Genomic DNA, 20,869 nt, shown 5'->3' with positions numbered 1-20,869 from the left:
GAGAATACAGTATGTGCTGGCACCAAAGGGCCTCGTGGCCTTCAGTTATTCTTTTATAGTTGCATACAGTGCTTCAGTTCAGTTTATTCCATTTCAGTTTATTTCATTTATATAGCGCCAAATCACAACAAAGTTGCCTCAAGGCGCTTCACACAAGTAAGGTCTAACCTTACTAACCCCTCAAGCACACAGGTGACAGTGGTAAGGAAAAACTCCCTCTGATGATTTGAGGAAGAAACCTCAAGCAGACCAGACTCAAAGGGGCGACCCACTGCTTGGGCCAGAAACTATTCACAGCTCTTCACTTTTTTATGTTATAGCTCAGGAATAGCCATCAAATGTGCAGGTAGCAATGAAGAGAAGCCAGCACAGATATTACATTTCAGAATTCCATTCAAAATTTATGCAGCTGAATCCTGAATCGTCTGCAGGGATTTTTTCCTCTTCTGTTCAAACCCAAAAATAAAACATTACAATAATCAGTTGCAGAGCAAACAAATGTATGAGTCAGTGTATTCTGTGTGAATGAAAATGAGTTGTTTTAACCAACTCTTTAATATGCATGTGATAAGACATCATTGGTTCAAAAAACTACGCCACCATTTAGCTCTTTGACTGAAACAAATCATCCAGCCACCCAGTAACAGTTAATTGATCACACAGACATCTCTGGCTGTATAATAAGACCGCTTTAAAAATGGAGCTTTTCCTTTTGTTGTGAAATCATCTTTTAAATGACCTGAAAAGGAACCATATGGAGCATTCAAAATGAATAACTCATCAAGGGTCTGTGCTTCTGAAGCCCTATTAAGACCAGCTTCACATCTCCGGTGTCCTGTGGGAAAATCAATACTGGAGCCGCCTTGAAACCAACGCAGTGAAAGCTTTGTCTTCTGTGTTCGAACTTCAAAGGAGCAAAACAAAATGTTTTTCCCTTCAGGCCTCAGCCTGTGTTGTCTTTATATGTTTGTTTGCCTTGAGTGGTTGCACCAGCATTTATTTAGCAGTAGGGACAGAGTGCATTCGCAGCATGGACATCACATAAGTACACGTGTGTTTTATTAAAGGTTGTGCAGATACTGCCTGCAGCACTGAGATGTATAGAGGCCAGTATTTGGAGGAGGTTTCTGACCTTCTTAAACTGGCTTATATCACCATTATTCACCCAGCAGACTCACTGCTGGGTGAATTTTTCACAAGTCCATTTTGTGCAATACAGATCTAACTTTTACGTAGATTTTTATCAAATTTTAAACAGGCTATTCTTGTTGAAAGGAGAAAATATTCAAAAGAATGCCCGAGACACTTACATTATTTCTATTTGACTGTCTGTTATTTGATATTTATTAGATTTTCTATTTAACAGGTTGTCTATTTGTGTCATTTTTTGTTGGTAGGAAAAGAGGTTTATGGAGCTTGATTTCATCAGTGATGCTGTTACCACTGCAGAAATAGTGGATACCCTGATTGTAACACTTTCTGAACCTATTAACCTGCTATTTTAGACCATATTGGCATATTTTAACATGCAAAGTGACCATAACATAAAATGCAGACAGACTAGCCTATACTGTGAAGCCTTATTGCAGGGTCCAACTGCCTCTAAGGCCAAAACTGCTTGTTTGGTTATTGGTTATTATTATCACTTTACCGAGGCATTGCTAGGCTAGGTATTGTACACTCAACAAAAATATAAACGCAACACTTTTGGTTTTGCTTCCATTTTGTATGAGATGAACTCAAAGATCTAAAACTTTTTCCACATACACAATATCACCATTTCCCTCAAATATTGTTCACAAACCAGTCTAAATCTGTGATAGTGAGCACTTCTCCTTTGCTGAGATAATCCATCCCACCTCACAGGTGTGCCATATCAAGATGCTGATCAGACACCATGATTAGTGCACAGGTGTGCCTTAGACTGCCCACAATAAAAGGCCACCCTGAAAGGTGCAGTTTTATCACACAGCACAATGCCACAGATGTCGCAAGATTTGAGGGAGCGTGCAATTGGCATGCTGACAGCAGGAATGTCAACCAGAGCTGTTGCTCGTGTATTGAATGTTCATTTCTCTACCATAAGCCGTCTCCAAAGGCGTTTCAGAGAATTTGGCAGTACATCCAACCAGCCTCACAACCGCAGACCACGTGTAACCACACCAGCCCAGGACCTCCACATCCAGCATGTTCACCTCCAAGATCGTCTGAGACCAGCCACTCGGACAGCTGCTGGAACAATCGGTTTGCATAACCAAAGAATTTCTGCACAAACTGTCAGAAACCGTCTCAGGGAAGCTCATCTGCATGCTCGTCGTCCTCATCGGGGTCTCGACCTGACTCCAGTTCGTCGTCGTAACCGACTTGAGTGGGCAAATGCTCACATTCGCTGGCGTTTGGCACGTTGGAGAGGTGTTCTCTTCACGGATGATGCGAAGGAGATGTGTTGCACTCCATGAGGCAAATGGTGGTCACACCAGATACTGACTGGTATCCTCCCAATAAAACAAAACTGCACCTTTCAGAGTGGCCTTTTATTGTGGGCAGTCTAAGGCACACCTGTGCACTAATCATGGTGTCTGATCAGCATCTTGATATGGCACACCTGTGAGGTGGGATGGATTATCTCAGCAAAGGAGAAGTGCTCACTATCACAGATTTAGACTGGTTTGTGAACAATATTTGAGGGAAATGGTGATATTGTGTATGTGGAAAAAGTTTTAGATCTTTGAGTTCATCTCATACAAAATGGAAGCAAAACGGTACCTGGCTATACCCGCTGGCTGTGCGTAAACATATGATGTCATAGCACAGCCCAAGAACTGTCCGTAGAGGGGAAAAAAAACTGTCCGCAGAGGAAAAGATAAAAAGGCGAGAAGTGTGTTTTGGTCCCAATATGGATATTCCAGATGATTTTCTCATGGATAGTATGACAATGAACAGCAGCTAAAGCAGCCAGCTTGATGAGGACGCACTGCCAAATTTGGAGAGCAGCGCGCGCCAGCCAACATGACAAAAGTTAAAGTGAACCAACTTTTTATGTACGCATTACGTGTTGTGTATCTCAGTAAGTGATAATAATGCAAATAACATGCTGTTGTTGTGCGGTATGCATTTTCTGAGGTGGGCGGAAATGACAAATGTCCCGGGGTGGATCAGCGAATACATGAGGAAGAAAAGTGGCTATAACACGGAACAGAAGCGAAGGCGACCCATGAAGGGCACAGTGGCCGTGATGCACTCGCTTCATCCGTGCCCACTCTGTCTGCATGCGCAACATACCATTTGCGACCGTGATGTGGCCGTGCTGAGCACACGTCATATCTGTTTTGCATGCTGTCCCGGTCCGCCACCAAGCCGCGCCAACCCGTCGGTTGCGGATATCAGCAGATGACAGGGGATATGTGGCGCGTTGGTTGTGTATGTCCTGCGTATGTCTTCAGTATGTGTTCAGGCAGTGATGCGGATCTCATCCGCAGCAGGATTTTTGAGCCGCTCAAAAACCTGGCTGCGGACATGCGTGTCTCTGCGGATGATCACGGACGTGTTCGGATGGCGGCCGACTCATACAGGAATGTTACATAGTTATTGCAGTTGTTTGCCGGATGTGGGCCACTTTTGTGCACATTCCATCCGCAAATCCTCCTAAACGCCAGTGGGACAGGGCCCTTAGCACCGTGTGATGTGTACTTATACAAGCAGATTATTGTAAATGAAATTCTATTAAGACATGAATTAATACAAGGAAATAATCACAAAAATCAAAACCCACCAATGTTGACATACCAGTGCAATTGATTTGAGCTTGTTTTGTGATTAATTTATTTAATTGTTTATGCTGGCCATGAGAAAGGTAAATATTGTAGGAGTAATGGAAGTAAAAGTGGGTTTGCACGATATGAGGAAACCCTGTGATGTCTAACACCACTGTTCAATACCACAATGATGATGTAACTTTGTGACATATGAACAAATATTTAGACAAAAGGTCCTTTAAGCACTTTAAGTCCTTTAAGTTTTGTGGCCAAGCACGTCAGTAGAAGTACTTTCCAGGTCTAAAAATGGCCATATACTAGCGGTCTATCTACGTTGCAGATTAATATAAACTATTTGAAAACATAAATATAAACTTTTTGTGAGAAGCACATATTTTACAAGTTCAGTTTTAATTATTGATCATTGTTGATAATTATGTTATCAGTGTTTCTGAATGAGAATTCACTCATCTTACTTACCCACCATCATGAGTCATTTTTTTTTCGATTCTGGAGTTCTTCTTTGGATTTGCTCAACAAAATCGCCTTGTAATCCACTACATTTTGGTCACTAAGGACATTTAGGCAACCAGATGCTTGATCTTTCTGTGGGCTTCACTCTGTTTTTCTCAGACATATCGCAGTTTGACCAAAAATACAAAAATGTTAAACTCCTACCTGCGACCTTTTCTAAAACATTCAGGGCAATTTCAGGTCAAATCTGACCTCTCAAAAGACTTTGCATCACAGAGCATGCAAATAAAATGATTTTTCTTATTCATGTTTTAGGTAGTCTTTCACAATGTGTTCATTGCACATGCTCATATCGCAATGGCGATGAAAATTCAGTTTTTCTTACAGCCCAAATGTTACACTGGTTTTACTGTTTTGATTTACATACATGCAGTTTGTATTGCATTACACTTGCATGATTCTTATAATAACTTGAACCTACAGCCCTACTTAGAACTGTTTTCAGCAAGCTGCAAGTGTGTACCAGTGAACATTTGTTATTCTAATTGGTGCAGAACTTGAGCTGCTGTATGAAATGGTGTGTGTAGAATCAAACTTTAAACCAAAAATAATGATTTTTTTTTTTCGAGCAGCGGGTAGCTGTGTGTTTGTACCATGCAGACATTTATGTTAAAGCACCTTAGAAAAATGGTAAGAGCCAAAAACATGACAGATTGTAAACTATACAACTCCCTAGTTACCACAAGAAAAGCATTGTTTCTGGGTATTATTAATGTGGCAAGAGCATAAAAATAATTGCTGTTTTATGAGTTTGCAAAGTGACTTAACAGTGAAAGAACTATTCTACTTCTCACTAAATTTAGATATTTAGAAAGCAAGATTCAACAATAAGATGTTTATACCTTCTTTTTTTTTTGGTGACTTTTCTATTTTCTGCAGGTCTGCTGTAAGAAAACTCTTTCACTGTGTGAATACTGTAACTCCAAAAATTACTGACTTTTTTTTTTTGGAAGTCTGTTTAATATTATAGCATGACTCTACTGTAAGTAGGTAAAATGTTTTATCAACCATTTCAGATAAGACAGTTTGATGATGATGCAGCCTCACTCACTGCTTGATCTTTACAATTCGTACCCCAATAGCTAATTGGCAGAGAGAAGCCTCCTCTCTCCTCCTGCAGAGTGACGCCCGATAAGACATTTCAGTTTTATAAAAAGGTGCAGCCCAAAAATACTCAAAGCAGCTGAAAGGAGCTTAATAGTGCAGACGTTGTCACTCATTCCCAGAATTCGCTTGCATTCCCGGCTTTGAAGAGGAACACTTCACAATCTCCAGAAACCAAATTAAGTCAAAAATGATATTAAGGCCCCAAATCACAGTATCAGGATGGCAGTGAGGAATCGTTGAAGAACTACATTTTAAGACAAGGAAAGGACACCTCAGGCTTGGTGCAGATGACATTTGTTTCTATCTTCTGCTTGAAATCAGGGTCGCACAAACCCACCTGGTGCAGAAAGTCTTCCTCTGGGTTGAGCGGAGTGATCGCTCCAAAGAGCATGTACAGGATCTAGATTTCTTTTATGATCATGTTTTGCACAAAATTTGCAATATGCACAGTTACTGTCTTTTTGTCCATGCTGCACAGACAGCTGATAAGCGGTGCAGTGTATCTTGTAGCTGTGATGGCCTGTATCTGTTCTGACTGAGGGCACAGAAGAGGTGACCTGTAGAAGCAATTATTTACACTTTTCCTGCAAGTGAGACATGAGTGGTCACATGGGCCAACATCCTGATGATGATGATGATGCGAAGGTTTCAGGAATGTATTGAAACATGCACTTGGGATGGCACGACTGGCACAACTTCCGATTTTTTAAAAGTCAACATTTATATCATGAAAGTTGAGTGGATATCAACTCACTGCCAAAGAATAAAAAAGACTGAAATGCAGAGTTTAGATAATATAAAACTTACACAATACTCAAGCTGTCAATGTGAGAAACTCCCCTTTTCCCCAGGGAAACACAGGATTCCAAGCCTTCCAAATTCCAAGTTTGGAGCTTGGAAATCGTACTTTTCCCATTGAACCATCAGTCCTTCATAATGTTTGTGATCCAATCATCTCAAAGTTCATGCTTGAACCCATACTTTTCCTCATTTGTGTTTCGACAGAGAAAGAGAAACCGTGCTGTCCATGTTGTTGTTGCTGTATCTCCCACTTAAAAAGTTGTACATTAATGCACACCCCAAAAGTACACGACACATAAATAAACACATTTTGATATTAGTGAAAAACGCCGAAGGGTTTTCAAATTGTTTTTGAGTAGTTGGAGGTGAGGCAAAAGTAGCCGAGAAACGTAAAGGGCATACAGTGCATCCAGAAAATATTCACAGCACTTTACTTTTTCCACATTTTGTTATGTTACACCCTTATTCCAAAATGGAATGAAACTCAGTTTTCTTACTCAGAATTCTACACACAGTACCCCATTTTTGGGGATTTTTGCAAATTTATTATAAATAATAATAATAATAATAAATAATATTATAAATAAAAAAACTAAGAAATCACATGTTCAGAAGTATTCACAGCCTTTACGATGAAGCTCAAAATTGAGCTCAAGTGCATCCTGTTTCCACAGATCATCCTTGAGAAGTTTTTTACAGCTTAATTGAAGTCTACTTGGGGTAAATTCAATTGGTTGGACATGATTTGGAAAGGCACACACCTGTCTACATATAAGGTCATCATTGTCCACATTCCTCAGAGCTTCATGTTTCCGAGATTTTATCAGCAGCATGTGAAATCAGGCTAAATTTGCTATGTTTATGACTTAATTTCTCAGGGCACATGGCAACAAAAATAAAATGTAATACATCAATATTTCATAATTCTTCATTTATTTGGAATAGTCAGCTTATTTGACCTCATCTTTACTAGTGATACACAGTTTAAAACCAACAGGGACATTGGCTGAAGCAATTACAGATTTGCAGGCTGCGGAGAAGACACTTAGACAACCAACCAACTGAATGCAGGGTGCATTAAATTAAGCTAGTCCCCTCTGCTTCTCCCTTTTTTCACTCATATCACCACAGCAGATCAGAGACACATGTTGAATTGGCTCAGGTTTTGGTATCTGAGTAGATAAGGAGCTGGCCTTCCAATATGGAGACCTGGGTTCAAATCCCACTCATGTTGCATGTCTGTGTTCTTGGACAAGATAATCGACATTGTCTCAGTCCACCTAGCTGTTAATAGGTACCAGCCACAGTTGAGGAAGTAACCTGAATCAGAATGGCGTCCTGTCCAGGGTGACTTGTAGACTCTCATCCACTTGACACTACAAAATCTCAAGACAAACACTGGCACCAACAGGCCTCTGTAGGACTTACAGTAGTGTTCAGAATAATAGTAGTGCTATGTGACTAAAAAGATCAATCCAGGTTTTGAGTATATTTCTTATTGTTAAATGGGAAACAAGGTACCAGTAGATTCTCACAAATCCAACAAGACCAAGCATTCATGATATGCACACTCAAGGCTATGAAATTGGGCTATTAGTAAAAAAAAAAGTAGAAAAGGGGGTGTTCACAATAATAGTAGCATCTGTTGTTGATGCTACAAACTCAAAACTATTATGTTCAAACTGCTTTTTTAGCAATCCTGTGAATCACTAAACTAGTACTTAGTTGTATAGCCACAGTTTTCCATAATTTCTTCACATCTGCGAGACATTCATTTTGCTGGTTTGGAACCAAGATTTTGCTTGTTTACTAGTGTGCTTGGGGTCATTGTCTTGTTGAAACACCCATTTCAAGGGCATGCCCTCTTCAGCATAAGGCAACATGACCTCTTCAAGTATTTTGACATATCCAAACTGATCCATGATACCTGGTATGCGATATATAGGCCCAACACCATAGTAGGAGAAGCATGCCCATATCATGATGCTTGCACCACCATGCTTCACTGTCTTCACTGTGAACTGTGGCTTGAATTCAGAGTTTGGGGGTCGTCTCACAAACTGTCTGCGGCCCTTGGACCCAAAAAGAACAATTTTACTCTCATCAGTCCACAAAATATTCCTCCATTTCTCTTTAGGCCAGTTGATGTGTTCTTTGGCAAATTGTAACCTCTTCTGCACATGTCTTTTATTTAACAGAGGGACTTTGCGGGGGATTCTTGCAAATAAATTAGCTTCACACAGGCGTCTTCTAACTGTCACAGCACTTACAGATAACGCCAGACTGTCTTTGATCATCCTGGAGCTGATCAATGGGTGAGCCTTTGCCATTCTGGTTATTCTTCTATCCATTTTGATGGTTGTTTTCTGTTTTCTTCCACGTGTCTCTGGTTTTTGTCCATTTTAAAGCACTGGAGATCATTGTAGATGAACAGCCTATAATTTTTTGCACCTGCGTATAAGTTTTCCCCTCTCCAATCAACTTTTTAATCAAACTACACTGTTCTTCTGAACAATGTCTTGGATGTCCCATTTTCCTCAGGCTTTCAAAGAGAAAGCATGTTCAACAGGTGCTGGCTTCATCCTTACATAGGGGACACCTGATTCACACCTGTTTGTTCCACAAAATTGATGAACTCACTGACTGAATGCCACACTACTATTATTGTGAACACCCCCTTTTCTACTTTTTTTTACTAATAGCCCAATTTCATAGACTTAAGAGTGTGCATATCATGAATGCTTGGTCTTGTTGGATTTGTGAGAATCTACTGGTACCTTGTTTCCCATGTAACAATAAGAAATATACTCAAAACCTGGATTAATTTTTTTAGCCACATAGCACTACTATTATTCTGAACACTACTGTAATTCTTTACACCAGATGCCTTTCCTGACACAACTCCTCATTACATCAAGAATGGGCAGTTGTGGTCTTGAACCTGGAACCTGGAAACAAGCACACTAGCTGCTTGGCCCCCACACCGACTCCTGTTGCATGATAGTATTTAAATTCCGTAACGACCGCACGGAAAGCCATATTCCCTATTACAACTTAAATTATATACTCAAAAGTAAAAAGTATTCACACATTTGATTGTTCAAATGTGAATGAATACCAAATATGATTGAAATCAAAGTATGTCATATCCCAGCCTGACTGGAAAATCACTAAGGGCCCTTGGGCAAGGTCCTTAATCCCCAAGTTGCTTCCAGTGTGTAGTGAGCGCCTTGTATGGCAGCACCCTCACATCAGGGTAAATGTGAGGCATTATTGTAAAGATGGAAACTTCTATTTCATACTCTCTGCAATGAAATAGAAGTATCCATTTCCTGACTTACCTCAAGAAAACTGGCTGTGATTTAATCACTATGTTCTGAATAAATTCCTCCAATCCAACTTGTTTGGAATGTGTTGTCTCCCTAAAATTGGGTTAGGGTTATTGTAAGGATGGAAAAGCACTATATAAATACATTCCACTTACCATTTACCATTTAATTAGTCAGGCTTGGGGATATTTACAGTGTGACAGCAGCAGTGACAACAGAATTGTGCAACAGTAGGGCAAAGTAAAATGTGCAAACACATATGGCTATTCATGGCAAATCAATAACCAATAATCAGTAATCAATAATTTGGTTATTGGGGTCTAGCTGAAGTGTCATAAATGACTTAATATTCCCACTTTACAATTAGTGATAATGTATTATCTCCCTGAGAGCTCTCAATGTAATGCTTCAAAAAGTTAGTTAAAAAAAACTCTTCCTACAAACATGATTAACACATGATGAATAACTGCATGACCTTTCTCATTGTGTGTACAGAAATGATTTCATTGTGTGTTTAGCTCCCAAGTGTTGTCTTGAATTAAAAATAGGTTAAACAAGTCAGTGTTAAGTGTGCATGTACTTTGAACAGTATTTATTGTTTTAGGCTACATTTTTCAAACTGTTCAAATGGCAGGTAAAACCCATTAAAATCAACAAAAGTGACCTCAGCCTCACCAATGTGATGTGTTTCCACTTGAAGTGAAATTTTGGAGATCCAGATTGATATATTTGCCATGTGTCACCACATTATCACCTTAGGTCGACAACTGGTCCTGTGGTCCACCTTTACCTCTCAACAGTAACCACCTGTACAATACAACCCCAAATTAGAAAAAGTTCAAAGAATATGGAAAATGCAATAATAATAATAATAATAATAATAATAATAAATAAATGAATAAAATAAAAATAACATTCTTACATTTATACATTTCTTACATTTTTTGATTCTTACATACTTCTGTTTCATTGCAGACAGTATGAACCCAAGATATTTCATGTTGTGTGCAGTCAAATTCATTTAATTGGTTGATATACATCCATTCCTGCATTTTAGGCAGACAACGTATTCCAAAAAAGTTGGATTGGAGGAATTTATTCAGAATATAGTGATTAAATCACAGCCAGTTTTCTTGAGGGAAGTCAGGAGATGGTATACAAATAATGAATGTTTAGGAGTTCAATGGTACGAATATTTCACGAGGTGAAAGCTGGAACATACCGAATAACATATTCGTTCCATTGAATGAATGTAAAAACATTCATTATTTGTTTTATATAATGGCTAAAATAGATCCTTGTCATTTGATATTTTATTAATTTATAATCAACAGTAAAGGGACTTACATTTTGGTTTTCCACTGTAACGTGTACTCCAGTGATGCTGTGCGCTGACTTCGGACTTCCATAAAAAAAAGACTCCATTATTCATAAATTGAAGACGTTTGGATCCACCAGGACTCTTCCTAGACCTGGCTGACCATCTAATTTGGGGGAGAAGGGCCTTAGTCAGGGAGGTGACCAAGAACCCAATGGTCACTCTGTCAGAGCTCCACCATTCCTCTGTGGAGAGAGAAGAACCTTCCAGAAGGACAACCATCTCTGCAACAATCCACCAATCAGGCCAGTGTGGTAGAGTGGCCAGATGGAAGCCACTCCTTAGTAAAAAGGCACATGGCAGCCCACTTGGAGTTTGCCAAAAGGCAGATGAAGGACTCTCAGACCATAAGAAACAAAATTCTCTGGTCTGATGAGACAAAGATTGAACTCTTTGGCGTGAATGCCAGGCATCATGTTTGGAAGAAACCAGGCATCATCCCTACAGAGAAGCATGGTGGTTGCAGCATCATGCTGTGGGGATGTTTTTCGGTCAGTCTCAGTCTTTGGTGATGGTTCATCTTTCAGCAGGATAATGACCCAAAGCACACAGCCAAGATATCAAAGGATTGGCTTCAGGACAACTCTATGAATGTCCTTGAGTGGCCCAGTCAGAGCCCAGACCTGAATCCAATTGAACATCTCTGGAGAGATCTGAAAATGGCTGTGCACTGACGCTCCCCATCCAACCTGATGGAGCATGAGAGGTGCTACAAAGAGGAATGGGCAAAACTTCCCAAAGATAGATGCACCAAGCTTGTGGCATCATATTCAAGAAGACTTGAGGCTGTAATTGCTGCCAAAGGTGAATCAACAAAGTACTGAGCAAAGGGTGTGAATACATATGTACATGTGACTTCTGAGTTTTTCATTTTTAATAAATTTGCAAAAATTAAAAAAAATCTTGTCATTATGGGGTGTTGTGAAAAGAATTTTGACTGGAAAAAATGAATTTACTCCATTTTGGAATAAGGCTGTAACATAACAAAATGTGGAAAAAGTGAAGTGCTCTGAATACTTTCTGGATGCATAGTATACAGAGCTGTTCTGCTTTAAATGTGCAGAAAGGCAGTGAGACACCATAAAATATTAATTTTAACAGTTCTGGGGTTCACACGGAGGTCTGTGTGGATGTCTGTATACCTCCAAATATTTGTAACCGACTTTTTTTTTTTTTTTTACAACCATGCAGCCCACATGTGTGGCAAAAATGATATAAACTCTGTGTTTTAAACAGATTTTGAAGCGATCTGTATCTGCCCCAGTTTATACTTTTCCTGTTGAGGATGAAGTCAAAGTTTCTCCCAGCACTCGTTGAGTGAGAGGTGGCATGAGCAGGTTGTCAGACACCAATGGACAGTTTTCAAGTTGCGCTGCCATCTTGAAACCAAGACTTCAGGTTAGTGAGCCTCTCACTCACGTGTTTGGCGTCATTAGAAACACCAGCTCACCTGTCAGATTTCGAGGGAGTGAAATGGCCACTGGAGGCGAATTCCATGCCGTATCGGTAAGTAATTTTGTTGTTGTTGTTGTTAACCCACAAGGAATGAGTAGTGCTGCAGTGGTGTGAATATCGATGTACTATACTGAAGCCAAAACAAAATAGAAATCTGGACTTACATTGACTTTCAGAGACATCATTCAGCCGGCGTCCAGCTTTGCTCACGGCCTCTCCAGCCAGAGATGGCATGCAAGCGTGCAGATTTATTGTTTCGTTGTGGCATCAGTACCCTCGTTAGTGCTGTGTGACCGGGGCTTCATTGCTAGGAAAGTTCAACGACCAAAATACCAACATTCTGGACGCAATCAACATGTTTTCACTATTATTTGATTTCTTTGTGTGACTGACATCACTATTCAAGCATTCAAAAGGCTATTTGTACCTCCACACAACTCCAAAAACACACAAAGTTTCGTGACACTTCTTGTTGTTGAACGAAACTGCGTCTCCCTAACCGGACAGAGTTGTGACATCATCACAAATGTGCATAGTCGCTGTCTAGCGGCAACTTCAATATCATGCATTTTCCAAACCTCCATGTCACCAGGCTGTGGGAGTAAGTCACGGCACCCAGAGAGAACACACACATGCACGATGGCAAGAAATTAAATTGTACATAGGAAAAATTAAGAGGAAGAGGATTTGCAAATCATTGTATTCTGTTTTTATTTACATTTTACACAACATCCCAACTTCATTGGAATTGGGGTTGTATTATTAGTTTGCTAGATCCAGCGCTGTATACTCTGGTGCAACTTATAGACCAAAAAATTTCACATCTATTATTATTATTATAATGACAAACTATTTATAGAGTCAAGGCGTGAAACAAAAGAAACTCCAAAAGTAAACGTACACTACAAAAAAAAAAAAAATATGAAATACAAATATGAAAAATCCTAAAATAAAGACATGATGACACAAAATCAAATGGTCACATATTGGTCACATATTGGTTGTAGTATTTCCAATGTCTATTTGTCCATCTTGCATATTTTTGAATTTAAAAGTCCTTATATTAAGTAACAGCACACTCTGTGGTGTGAACATGTGCTACACTGAGCTCCTGTTTGTTGTTAAACTTGACCCCAGGGAAATGCTGTGTTAAAAACTCATATGATTATATTTTTGTTATATTATATTAGTAAGTGACAGCAACCATTTGGGGTAGCTTTCACCAGCTCCAATCTTGGAAGGCACCTGCCCTGCATGTTTTAACAACGCTTCCTGCTTCTCCCACTGCTAACTACAGTAAAAAAAAAAAAAGGTCAGGTGTTCTTTAGCGAAACAAGAGCTATGAATCATCAAACTTAACTATTTAGCTGTGCAAATTTTGACACTGAGGTTTAACCTTGATTTGACCTTCTTTGTGTGTGTAAATCAACTGACTTTGTCCTTGGCTGGCACCCAGTCATTCAACCATGTTTGGTCTAATTTGGTTTAAAGTCTACTGAATATTTTAGCTGTATTTTAGATCATTAGATTTTTGGCATTGGTTTAGAGGAGGGGTTTTCAAAGTGTGGGAGAGTGAGCCCCCCTCAGAGAACAAATGAATAGCTGTGCGCACCCCCACCCCAGGACACACATACACACAATTTCAACATCTTTGTGTGTTTCTTTTTATTCTTTTAAATATCTTAAACACATCTTAAAATATTTGTGCATTTTAAGGAACTGTCTGTGCATTTACACATTTTACAGCCTTTGTAAACATTTTAAACATGTTTTTAAAGAACTTGCTGTTCTTTCACACATTTTACACCCTTTTCATACATTTTAAACATGTGTTTTTAAAGAACTTTCTATTCTTCTATTTTTACCTTTTGTCATATTTTAAACATCTTTTGTTAAAATTTAAACATCTCTGTGTGTTTTTAAATGTCTTTGGCATAACTAACATAGTTTAACATAAATAATATTAATTCAAACAGGGATTGGTATTGATAAGATTTTATTGATATCAGTGCCATTATCGATTCCACTTATCGATCCGATTCCTTATCGATTCCCTTATCAATACCTCCTGTGAGTTTTCTGTGTACTAAAAGTAGGCTTTGCAGGTTTTCTATGTCAATAACATTTTATTAAGTCTTAAAGTAAATAAATATGAAATTGGTGACTGGATCCTTGATCTCTGGACATAAATAAAAATAAACAAAATCTGTGTTTTTTCTCAAAAGCATTTCCTTTCAGACATTAATGACATGAATGTCACTCCATACTGCTGAGCACACTCAGCTGTGCTGCACGTCAACATCACTGTAATTCATAAAGAACGCAGGACGTCTCATTTTGGGAGGGAAAAAACTTTTTAGTCTGTTGTAGTTTGTTGTCTGTGTTACAACATTTGGAAAGAGGTATCATTTGATTTAAATGGTGATTCACTTTGAAGTTATTAATTCCGGCCGGACTCTAACTTGACTTGGCAGAGAGCAGCGCACCGTTTGGGGCTGTGCAAATGGAACGGAGGACGATTCTCGTTTCTTGACTGCAACAAGACAAGAGTCCCAGTTAGTGACTTTAATCTGCACCAAAGTGACTCCCAAATCACGATTGACATTTTTAAATGGCTTTGAGAGGGGTTAAGAAGCAGACTTGAGGCTTCTGAAAAGCTTCAAGAGCAGCCGCTGCAGAAGCAATTGTTTACAGACCTGATGCAGGGTCAATCAATGCAGAGAAATTATCATTTACCCAAAAAAAACACCCTCAAAAACAACGATGGCTCTGAAGGACCGATAAGGGAATCGTTAAGCAAAAAGGCTATTGATGTCGGTGGATCGAATCATTTCTTAACGATCCCCGAAAAGAACCAGTTCTCGATAACCATCCCTTGCACACCCTCTGAAGAACTCTGGCACCCCCAGGGAGTGCACGCCTCGCAGTTTGAAAACCACTGGTTTAGAGGTTTGAGAGGTGGGCTTGTGACCTAAGGAACTTCCATTCTCTTCAATTAAATTTTTCAGACAAGAAAATCACTAAGGTCCCTTGGTCAAGGTCCTTAATCCACAAATTTCTCTTTGTGTAAAGCTCAGTGCCTTGCATGGCAGCATGCTGACAGCGGTGTGAATGGGAGAATATGAGGCATCATTACAAAGTGCTTTAAGCATCAGATGGAAAAGTGCTACAGCAAAGCAGTCCATTTAGCTAGTAAGCAGTCGTTGACAAATGCTGTAGTGTCAGTAGATTTCTTGATTTCCTTCAACAAGACATTGAACCCCTAAACTGCTTCACCTTGAAGAGCAGTGCCTCAGTTGATACCACAATAATATGGTGTAAGAAAAGAAGTGTCTTTAATCAACATATTTAAATGCTTTTAAAGACAAACTGGGTACAGAAGAGGCATAAAACAGGCATCTCTGTGGAGCTGAATAATGTATCAGATAATGAACATTCTGTTGTGACAACATGCTCAGTGAAGCGAGCATATAGGAATGTGTATGACCTTTTTAAAGGCATTTGCTTCATCATTACTGGACTGAGTCTGCCAGCCTACTGACCCTAAAAGTGTATAAGAATGCAGCTGTGTTCCATCAGAGGTGGTGCACAGTAGAATTATGCCTGTTTTTGTTGAGTGCATTTTGAACTCTGACTTTTTCCCAGTGAATACTGGCATTTGTCAGGGATGTGTTCTGGCTCTGACACCGCAATACTGGCATGGATGAGGTGTTGGGTACTTTAGTGGCTTGGGTGCCTTTGCTAACAAAGAGAGGTTTACTGACCTTGACTCTGAGGACAATGCTGTAATCTTTGTGGAATCCATAGATACTCTGACTGTAGCACTTGAGAAGCTGAGTGAGGAATCGGAGTATCTGGGTTTGAGATTGCCCTGCATCAAGACGAAGATCCAGGCTTTCAATGACTTCCATCAGAAGTGTATCTGTATGCAGCGAAACTGTTAAACTTGTAGAGACATGCGCTTATCTCGGTAGTGACATTCATGTCTCTGGGTCCTCAGCCTTTGAGATTGAGAGACACCTGGGAAGAGCTTATGAAGCCGTGAGGTTGTTAGACAGAGGTGTTTGGTGATGTTGATACCAGAGGATCCTTAGTTCAAACCCAGCACAGTGACATCAGTGTGTGAGTGTGTGTGAATGGATGAATGTGAGGCATTACATTGAGCTTGTGATATAGATGGAAAAGCACTATATAAATGCTGTCCATTTACACATAGGTGCTTCAGTGTTGAGGTCCCCTCTGCGACGCCAAGGGGATGCCCACATGTCAACTGGCTGCAACAGATAGATGGTTACTTTGGCAAAGTGATTGGTTATCAGCCTGGGTGGTTGTCATCCAGGACCTGGAACAATCCTGTGGTGTGATGGATGTGGCAACATGTGGCATCAGCACATATGCTCTGCATCTTGATTTTGAACTTCAGATTAAACCTGCAAATGCACACTTGTACTGAGTTTGAACACAAGCATAATAATAAATTAAACTCTTTATTTTCTGTGGTCCTGCTGCACAGTCATTCAGATAACATCGGAGACAAAAATGGCTCTGTGATTACTCTGTTTTTTTTTTTTTTTTTTTTTTTTGTCATTGTCAGAGTGCTGATGCAGTCATGTGGTCGCGCATAATAAGTCAGCGAGAGCACGATGCCAGAAGACTCCAGGGACTGTGATTAGCTCTCACCTTCTCCAAAGAACACAAAGCCATTACAGAAAAAATATTTCTCAATTTAGTTTCCGGACAGGCTGTGAAAGAGAATCTGCTTCTGGGAGTGGTTCCAAAACAAACCATTCTAAAAATTTCCAGGAACGCAGAAAGTAATGTCTGTGTAAATAATGTTTGGAGCAATCACTTGTATACTAACAATTAGCTCTTGGCATCGTATTCGTGATAAATGGGTGTTTGGGGTTTGTTTGCACATGTTTTGTCATCCCGGTCATTAAAAATCTTAAGAAGAAAAATGAAAGTTTGTACAGTGTGTCAGATTTATGTGTTAAGTCTCAGAGCAGACATGCGAGTGCTGTGTCTCTTCAGGCTCTCTATGCAACTACAATTTGCTGACGGATTGTAGTTGTAACACATTAAAACAGTAATGCTGAATACTAGCAGTGGCATTACCAGCTAGGGCTGGCAAATTATGATAACCTCTTCATGACTTCTGTGTTTTCTGTATTCAGATTCCTGGAAAAATGCAGATATTTTGTGGTGCATTACAGTACTTCCAGAAAGTTTTCACACTGCTTCACTTTTTCCACATTTTGTGTTATAGCCTTATTCCAAAATGGAGTAAATTAATTTTTCCCTCAAAGTTTTACTCACAACACCTCATAATAACAACATGAAAAAAGTATTTTTGAAATTTTGCAAATTTATTAAAAATAATAAATTAAGAAATCACATGAACATAAGTATTCACAAACTTTGCTCAATACTTTGTTGATACACTTTTGACAGCAATTACAGCCTCAAGAACTGAATTCAATTGATAACATTAGATATCAAGGTAACATGTTAAGAGTATCTTAAGCATGGCATATGCACCCCTGGTTTGCTCAGCCTGTCACAGCAAAAGGGAATCAAACTGAGGCCAGTTATATGACTAACCCACTGCTCAGAAAAAAAAAAAAAAATTCTTGCATGGTCTTTGAGAACTGATTTAGGGTAATTTTGGGGTGCTGAATCTGAGCACAGATTTCCTCTATCACATCACATTTTTTGCAGTCTGCATGTTCCCTTTTGATGGATTACACAAAAGTTGCTCATTCACTCACAAATTTGATGGCACTAATCATGCACAAAAGCAGCTTCAAAAGCATAGTTTTCAAACGAGTTTCGCAAAATGTGAACAAGAGCCACCGTCATATCGTTTATGGTGCAGCTTTTGCTTCAATGCTTGATGACACGAAATATGTTTTCATATCTCAAAAAAGTGATGTGACTGGCAAAATCTAACACCACATTCGGATTCAGCACCCCCAAATTACCCAAAATCTGTTGAAAAACTCCATGCAAGAAAAATCATGTTGACCAGTGTTATATTATTAGAATGGCACAGTGGCCCATTAAGCATATGTTACAGTTTATTTGTGAAAACAGCCATTTTGCAGAATTATGATGAATGTGCATGATGATTGCAGACTTTATATATTTACAGACTGTCCAGTAGTTCTCTATGATGGTACAGTAGTGTTCAGAATAATAGTAGTGCTATGTGACTAAAAAGATTAATCCAGGTTTTGAGTATATTTCTTATTGTTACATGGGGAACAAGGTACCAGTAGATTCAGTAGATTCTCACAAATCCAACAAGACCAAGCATTCATGATATGCACACTCTTAAGGCAATTAAGGAAATTGGGCTATTAGTAAAAAAAAAAGTAGAAAGGGGGGTGTTCACAATAATAGTAGTGTGGCATTCAGTCAGTGAGTTTGTCAATTTTGTGGAACAAACAGGTGTGAATCAGGTGTCCCCTATTTAAGGATGAAGCCAGCACCTGTTGAACATGCTTTTCTCTTTGAAAGCCTGAGGAAATGGGACGTTCAAGACATTGCTCAGAAGAACAGCGTAGTTTGGTTAAAAAGTTGATTGGAGAGGGGAAAACTTATACGCAGGTGCAAAACAATTATAGGCTGTTCATCTACAATGATCTCCAATGCTTTAAAATGGACAGAAAAAGGAAAACAACCATCAAAATGGATAGAAGAATAACCAGAATGGCAAAGGCTCACCCATTGATCAGCTCCAGGATGATCAAAGACAGTCTGGAGTTACCTGTTAATGCTGTGACAGTTAGAAGGGGCATGTTTCTCCTACTATGGTGTTGGGCCTATATATCGCATACCAGGTATCATGGATCAGTTTGGATATGTCAAAATACTTGAAGAGGTCATGTTGCCTTATGCTGAAGAGGACATGCCCTTGAAATGGGTATTTCAACAAGACAATGACCCCAAGCACAGTAGTAAACAAGCAAAATCTTGGTTCCAAACCAACAAAATTAATGCCTCGCAGATGTGAAGAAATCATGGAAAACTGTGGTTATACAACTAAATACTAGTTTAGTGATTCACAGGATTGCTAAAGCAAAGCAGCAGTTTGAACATAATAGTTTTGAGTTTGTAGCATCAACAGCAGATGCTACTATTATTGTGAACACCCCCTTTTCTACTTTTTTTTACTAATAGCCCAATTTCATAGCCTTAAGAGTGTGCATATCATGGATGCTTGGTCTTGTTGGATTTGTGAGAATCTACTGAATCTACTGGTACCTTGTTTCCTATGTAACAATAAGAAATATACTCAAAACCTGGATTAATCTTTTTAGTCACATAGCACTACTATTATTCTGAACACTACTACAGCAAGATACTGTTTGAAACAGTTCAACATTTTTGTACTGAAGATCAACAGCAGCACGTGTTTGATCTTTGTTCTGAAATTAAACATCCCCTTTCTTTATTTCAGTAACTGGTCTTTGAAAATATTCAAGAGAATGCGAAGAATCACAGTTGAGTCTATCAGCTTTTGATGGTGCAGAATCAAGAATATACAACTTGTCCAAAAACATAAGGAGGGCAGCTTGCAACGGGTGAAATTTGCCTGGTGAGAGAACATTTTCACATTTCAGTCCACTGAAAGCTGATACAGCAGGTGACCATGTGATTTATTCAGTTTTTCTGCTGTTTGTGGAAACTCTCCAAAATTATGCAGTTTGCTTTGTTCCATTTCTTTTCAATAAAGAAAATGCTGCTCCACTGACTGTCTTCAATATCTGTTAAATAAACAGATGATGATCTGAAAGGAAAAAAAAGTTCTTTTCTTCTTCGAAACTAATTGTTCACCAGCTTCTCAACTTGAGTCCAAGAGCATTTTTATAAAAGCCTTCATAAGTGGCGCCTGTCTGTGTGCGTGCGAATGCCATTGCGTGCAGGGTGACTGATCGGTGTTGTGGTGTGTCAGCCTGGGCAGGTGCACACTGCACAGCTCAGCAAACCACGTACATTTCCTCTTTGATCACATCTGTGTTAATGTGTCTTCTGATAGAGCATCAGTCTTTTTGAAGTAGTCACGCAGATGTTTGTGTACACACACGCATGCAAGTAATTGTGACATTTTCCCATTTTTTTATTTGAAATAATGTTGAGACGAGGTCACCGTGGTGTCATCCGATGGTGTTTTATGAGCACACGTGCTGTTAAAACGTTTACTACAAAGTGAGAGGTTACACATGAGCAATGTATTTACTTAAGTACACACTGCGCTGACAAATTCCTGTCATGAGCAGCGACGGTTACCATGTTGACTCTTGGCAACCGGGAAGCCACTAGAGTACTTGATTTATGTCTCTGCATTTTGTGGGTGCCGCTTTGAAAACAACGTCTCCGACAGCACGCATCGATCTTCTGAAAGCCGCCTTGTCTGAGCGTTAGTGTGAGTGAATGTTTTTTTTAAAGCTGATGTTTGAGATTCCGAGTGATACGGAGGAGAACTTGATTGCATCTCGTATATGGAT

The 20,869-nt window shown here is 39.4% G+C and overlaps 1 protein-coding gene across 1 annotated transcript in view; it reads left to right on the top strand.

Moving 5' to 3' along the window:
• LOC117514004 (raftlin-like) overlaps nucleotides 1–20,869 on the top strand; it is a 365,659-nt gene that overhangs the window by 323,237 nt on the left and 21,553 nt on the right. The window lies entirely within an intron of this gene.

This window comes from Thalassophryne amazonica, chromosome 7 (assembly GCF_902500255.1).
Source record: "Thalassophryne amazonica chromosome 7, fThaAma1.1, whole genome shotgun sequence".
Lineage (NCBI taxonomy): Eukaryota > Metazoa > Chordata > Actinopteri > Batrachoidiformes > Batrachoididae > Thalassophryne > Thalassophryne amazonica.
The sequence above is the reverse complement of the archived record's forward strand: the minus strand, read 5'-3'. Positions and strand labels throughout refer to the sequence as shown.